Source organism: Sorex araneus, chromosome 1 (genome assembly GCF_027595985.1).
Source record: "Sorex araneus isolate mSorAra2 chromosome 1, mSorAra2.pri, whole genome shotgun sequence".
Lineage (NCBI taxonomy): Eukaryota > Metazoa > Chordata > Mammalia > Eulipotyphla > Soricidae > Sorex > Sorex araneus.
In genome coordinates, this window is record NC_073302.1 from 436,961,368 (window position 1) to 436,967,367 (window position 6,000).

The window sequence follows — 6,000 nt, forward strand, 5'->3', positions numbered from 1 at the left end:
TCACAGTAGCCCAGACCTCAGCCTCTGGGCATGACATAAAACTTCAAAGCAAACCCAGTGGAGGGGGGGCGGGGCGTGTATCTCACACACAATGGATCTGATGAGCTCTTCGCAAGGAGTTAGATGCATCTCCGGGAACAGGCAAACAGACCAAGCAGAAAATTCACAGACTACAAATATAAAAATACATAGAAAGGAGCTGGAGCAATAGTACAGCGGGTAGGGAGTCTCTTTGCCTTGCATGAGGCAGGCCCGGATTCGATTCCCAGCATCCCACATGCCTCCGAGCACCGCCAGGAGTACTTCCTGAGTGCATAAACCAGCAATAATCCCTGGGCATCACCAGGTGTGACCCAAAAAAGCAAAAAAAATAAAAATGAATAATAGAAAATTCAAAGGCAATGTACAAGTTAAAGAATTAAAGAACTCGAGTACAAAGGGGTTTAACAAGACATTTTTAAAGAAGAGACAGTGTCTGGGCTGATGACAGGAACCTCATTAATACTCCGAGAGGGCCACCTCATACAGTGGCTTTTAAGAAGTTGATTCAGGGACGGGAGTGGTAGGATGCTGGCCTTCACACAGGCACCCCAGGCGGCTCCCAGCCACAGAGCCAAGGCAAAGCCCTGCGCAACCGCCAAATGTAGCCCAAAAGGGCAAAAAGAAAAAAGTTGATTCCCTCCAACCATCACTGCTGAGCCCCCTTACACACCTGGCAGAAAGCAGGAGAGAGTCCAAGAACAGGCCTTAGCCTTCCTCACATACCAACTTCCCTTCTAGGGATGCATACCAAACCACACATGCACACAGAGACACGCAAAGCCTCATCAACATGCGAGTCATTGTGGCAGTATTTATAACAAAATAGCTGGAAATAATAAAAGAATAATTGCATAAATTATTAGGATGGAAAATTGAGGTTTCAATATTTAATGCATTAGGCAATGCTTAAGCTAAACAGAGTGAAAAGGGTAGCAAACCACAATTGTGCGTTCAATTACATTTTTGTTTCTTTTGAATGTCACCAACAACAACAACAACAAAAAAAAAAAAAGGCAAAATGATGTTTGTTTCTGTTTGGGGGCCACACCCGCCTACCCTTCGGCATTACTCCCGGGATGCACTCAGGGATTAGGCAACAACATGGGAGACCAGGGGTCGAACCGGGTCGCAGCATGCAAGGCAAGTGCCCTACCTCTGTACTATCTCTCCAGCCCCTGGACCGTGTGATGACGGGGTCCCCATTTCTGTACCTTTCAATAATCTCCGCTTTGTTACCGCTTCATGAGAACAATGAGTTGGGTTTTTTTTTTTCCTTTTCGGGTCACACCCGGCGATGCACAGGGGTTACTTCTGGCTCACGCACTCAGGAATTACTCCTGGCGGTGCTCAGGGGAACCTACGGGATGCTAGGGATCGAACCCAGGTCAGCCACGTGCAAGGCAAACACCCTACCTGCTGTGCTACGGCTCCAGCTCCAAGAACAATGATTTTTTTTTTTTTTTTTTTTTGCTTTTTGGGTCACACCTGGCGATGCACAGGGGTCACTCTTGGCTTTGCACTCAGGAACTACTCCTGGCGGTGCTCAGGGGACCATATGGGATGCTGGGAATCGAACCCGGGTCGGCCGCGTGCAAGGCAAACGCCCTACCTGCTGTGCTATCGCTCCAGCCCCAAGAACGATGATTTTAATAAAGACTCAGGCCTGAAAAAGGAGAAAGAATGGGCCACAATTCCTCCTTTTGGAGGGGGGGGGCCTTTTAAAGGGTGTTCCAGAGACCTGGGGACCCCCACTGGCAATTCTCAGCCAACCGAACCTGCAGTTCAGTGGCCAGGCCCTATGGTGCTGGGGACACCTTGGCAGTGCTGGGGGTGCCCAGGAATGCACCCTGCAATGCTCCGGGGCCGCAGGGTGAGGCCCCTGACTGCTGTACCACCTCCGAGCCCCAGTTCTTTCTTTTAACATACGGGGTGTACCATCTCCCACACTCAAAAGCAAATCCAACGTAGCACAAGTTGTTTCCACAGAGCAAACCAGCGGGGACGGAGAGACAGTCCAGTGGTCAAGGAAACTGAACCCAGGTTCAATCCCCATCAGCACAGACGGTCCCCAGATGTGCTCCCTGAGCACACAGCCAGGAGGAAGCCTGAGCCCAGCCAGGTGTGGCCCCGAAACAAACAACAAGAAAGAGTGAAGCATCAAGGCCCAACTTACCAGTGTGTTTAGCATTTAAACAAACACGAAAGGGCAACAGATGATCATAGGAATCTAAACTGAAATAAATAAATAAATAACTGGAGGGAGGGTGCGTTCGCCCAGAGAGGGCTCTCCCTTGGCTGCAGGAGGGCCACGAGCCTGGCCCGGGAAATCCAAACCAGGACTCGAGCAGGGAATTGCCGCTAACCTAGGAAAGAGGGTTCGGCCTGTCCACTCCCACTTGCTGAGGACACAGCAGCAACAAGCAACAGAGAAGACTAAAAAAAAGTTTATTGTCCATCAACTAAAAAAAAAAAAAAAAGGGGGGGCTAGAGTGATAGCACAGCGGGTAGGGCGTTTGCCTTGCATGCGGCCTGCCCGGATTCGATTCCCAGCATCCCATATGGTCTCCCAGCACTGCCAGGAGTAATTCCTGAGTGCATGAGCCAGGAATGACCCCTGTGCATCGCTGGGTGTGACCCGAAAAGAAAAAAAAAAAAAGGCCCTTCCTAAGCACGGGGTCCCACCTTTTTTGGGAGCCTGCAAGAGGTCCTCCCGGGCAAATCCAGCGGGTCCCGCCTGCTGTGAACACGCCCTGCACCCGAGTGGGCGTGTGCGCCTTGCATACGGTCGGTCCCGGCTTGCTCCCTGGCATCCCATACGGTCCCCTTGATTCCCACCAGGAATAAGCCCTGAGCACCACCGGTTACACCTTCTGCACACCCTCCTCCCCCGAAATGCAACTCTTCTGCCCCTGTGACATGAGTTCTAGAGCAAAATACAACTAATTTCCTCTCTCCCTGCAGAATACTTGTACTGGGAGAAGCAGAGAGATAGGGAGAGATCGAGGAAGAGAAAGCTGGCAGTTGGAGCTGGAGGGGTAGCACAGGGGTAAGGCATTTGCCTCGCATGCAGCCGACCCAGGTTTGAGTCCCGACACTGCCTGGTCCCCCAAGCACCGCCAGGTCCCAAGAACAGCACGGGGAGTAGCCCCCAGCACTAACCACCAAAAAAAAGAGAAAAGCTGGGGTGCAGGCTTAGCACACACAGGGCCCCAAGTTGGATCCCCAGCACCACCTGGTCTCCTGGGGGACCCCTGGTGGGCCCCAACACTGCTGGGGAGCCCCCAATTACAAAATACCTTTAGTAAAAACAAGTATCTTTCAGATGCACTTAAACGAGTTTTTATTAAAGATAAACAAAATACCTTTAATAACAACACAGGTTTCTGTGGGAGGACCGTACAGAGGGCCCCACTGTCCGTTTCAAAGTGATCTCCAGAGTGACCAGTACGACCTCCACAACAGACCCAACGGCCAGGAAAGCTGGGGTGTCCAGAGCTTACCGACCTCGAGTCCTAGGACACGATAGTACCCGTCTGTCAAGTGGGAATAAATGCCTCCTCCGACACCAGCAGCGGGCTGTGTCGGCAAAGGCAGCACCCGGCACCCTGACCGCGCTCGGTGGAAGCCACAGTGTGCTGTAGTGCACCAGCCCCGCCGTAAGGATCCATCGGGGTTGTCAGCGCCCTCGGTGAGCGTGACTCACACAAAGCCGGTGTCTTCTCGGGATGGACACACAGCCCAGCCCGCAGCAGGAGCTGGACACGGGCCTGACGCTCTCTGAGCCACGTACACCCTCCCGACTCCCATGGGCCTCCCCAAGGCAGGGCCACACTCCAGGACCCCGGGGGCAGCCGTCTCAGCTGTACGTGGGCCCGCAGCAGCGGGGAAGAAGTGAAGAAGTGACCGCTCCCTGCCAACTAGCCCGTGACCTTGAGCAGGCCCTGCTCTGGCCTCTGCCCGGTTCCCCTTCCATAAGCAGGAAGGTTCCGTCCTCTGGGTCAGGGACCCCTGCCCGAATTTCAACTGTCCTGTCACCCGCTCAGCCCCGTCTAACGCCCGCTGTGAGATCTAAGGACACCTTCCCATGAGCCCCTCCCCGGACCCTTGCCCAAGTTAGTGGCCAGTACTCTGCTCCCATGCACGAGCCAGAAGGCCTGGAGTAGCCACCAGAGTGTGTGTGTGTGTGTGGTATGTGTGTGTCTGTGTGTCTGTGTCTCTCTGTGTCTGTGTGTGTGTCTGTGTGTGTCTGTGTCTGTGTGTCTCTGTCTGTGTGTCTGTATGTGTCTGTGTCTGTGTGTCTGTGTGTGTGTCTGTGTGTCTGTGTGTCTGTGTGTCTGTGTATCGGTGTCTGTGTGTCTGTGTCTGTGTGTCTGTGTCTGTGTGTGTGTGTGTGTGTGTCTGTGTGTATATGGGGGAGATGGGGAAGGAGGAGTGAGCGCTCTTCTTTTTCCCGGGACCCCTTCAAGGCTGGGGCAACACACACTGGCTGTCCTCCGGCTGTCAACGAGCTCAGGTGGACAAACAAACATTTCAGAGAAGCAAGAGGAATCAAGTCATTTCCTAACAACAAAACCCGCCCCCGTGCCTTCTCCAAAAAAATAAAAAAGGGAAAGCCATGCCTCTTCATTCCGTGTGGATGAACAGGCTAAAAACAGCCCCGACTGCTTGCTTCCCGGCCGGCACTTCAGAACCCCGGTATTTCCCCACTCCATTGTACTAATGCCTTTGCAGAAGTAGCAGCGATAGCTGCTTCCCTGGAAAGATCCAGGGCCAGGGCGCTTTCCAAGAGATGTTCTTTGAGTGTTCTTTGTGTCCTGGTGCACTGGAGAGGGGGGACTGGGCCGGCCCGCCCGCCTGCACCTGGGGGCGGGGGGCGCGGAGCTACAGGGGAGCAATGCGATAAACAGCGCCGGGAAGCACAGGCGCGCGCACACACACACACAGACACACACGCACACGCCCCGGGTACCCCCTTACACAACAATAAAGTATCCCGAACCGAGGCACGCACAGAGCCGCGAGCCGCCCGCCCTCCGCAGGGCCACTGAGGGCAGGCTGGGCGCGGGGCCGGCGGGGCGGCGGGGTCCCGGGGGCCGGCGGGGCGAGCGCCGGGGGAGGCGCCGGCTCGGGGCGCTGGGCCCGGGGGGCGCGGGGGCGCGGCCCGCGGCGGGGCAGGGGCGGCGGCTTACCTGGGGCGCACGGCGCGGGCCGGGCCAGCAGCAGCAGCAGCAGCGGCAGCAGCGGCAGCCGGAGGCCGGGCGGCGGCGGCGGCGGCGGCGGGCGGCGGGCGCGGCGGGCGGAAGGCCCGGGGCCGAGCGGCGCGAGCCCGGCGCGGGGCTGCCCGGCCATGGCCGCGCCTGCCCGGCGGCTCGGGGCTCGGGGCTCGCGGGCCGGGGCCGGGGCGCCGCGGCGAGGCGGGGGCGCGCCGGGGGCCGGCTCGGGGACTCGGGCCGCGGGCGCCGCACGCCGGCCTCGCCGCTCCGCCCCCTCCGGAGCCGGGAGCCGCTGCCCGGCAACGCGCGGGCCCGGGCGCGGGGCGGCGAGCTCCACCTCCCGGCCGGCCGGGCGCTGCCTCCGCCCCGGGGACCCCGCGCCGCGCCGGCCGCCCCGGGCCGCCCTCCCCGCCGGCCCGCACGTGGCCGGGGCCCTGCCGCCGGCGGCCGCCGCGGGGACAAAAGCCCGGCCGGGCCCGGCGCGCCCCGGAGCCCCGAGAGTCGCTTCCCGCGGCCGCGGGGCCGAGGAGGGGCGCGCGCGGGGTTGCGGGCCGGACCCGCGCCGCCCCGGCACCCCCGCGCGCCCCGCGCCCGGCAGGCCCCGTCCCCGCGCTCGCGACTTCGCCGGGAACAATGAGCAAAGTGCCCGAGACGGGGACGGGGAGTGAACGGGGTGTCGGGGGCGCGCCCGGCGGCCGACTCCGGAGAGCCCCCCCGGGGTTTCAAGGTCTGGCAACGCGGAGGT

The 6,000-nt window shown here is 58.8% G+C and overlaps 1 protein-coding gene across 1 annotated transcript in view; it reads right to left on the reverse strand.

Annotated features, from left to right (window-relative positions):
• Nucleotides 1-5,329, reverse strand: part of LOC129402524 (UPF0606 protein KIAA1549-like) — a 61,594-nt gene extending 56,265 nt beyond the window's left edge. The window contains exon 1 of the mRNA XM_055129436.1: nt 5,232-5,329. The gene's annotated coding sequence lies outside the window, so the exon portion shown is untranslated. The remainder of the gene's footprint in view (nt 1-5,231) is intronic.
• Between the last annotated feature and the right edge of the window lie 671 nt (nt 5,330-6,000).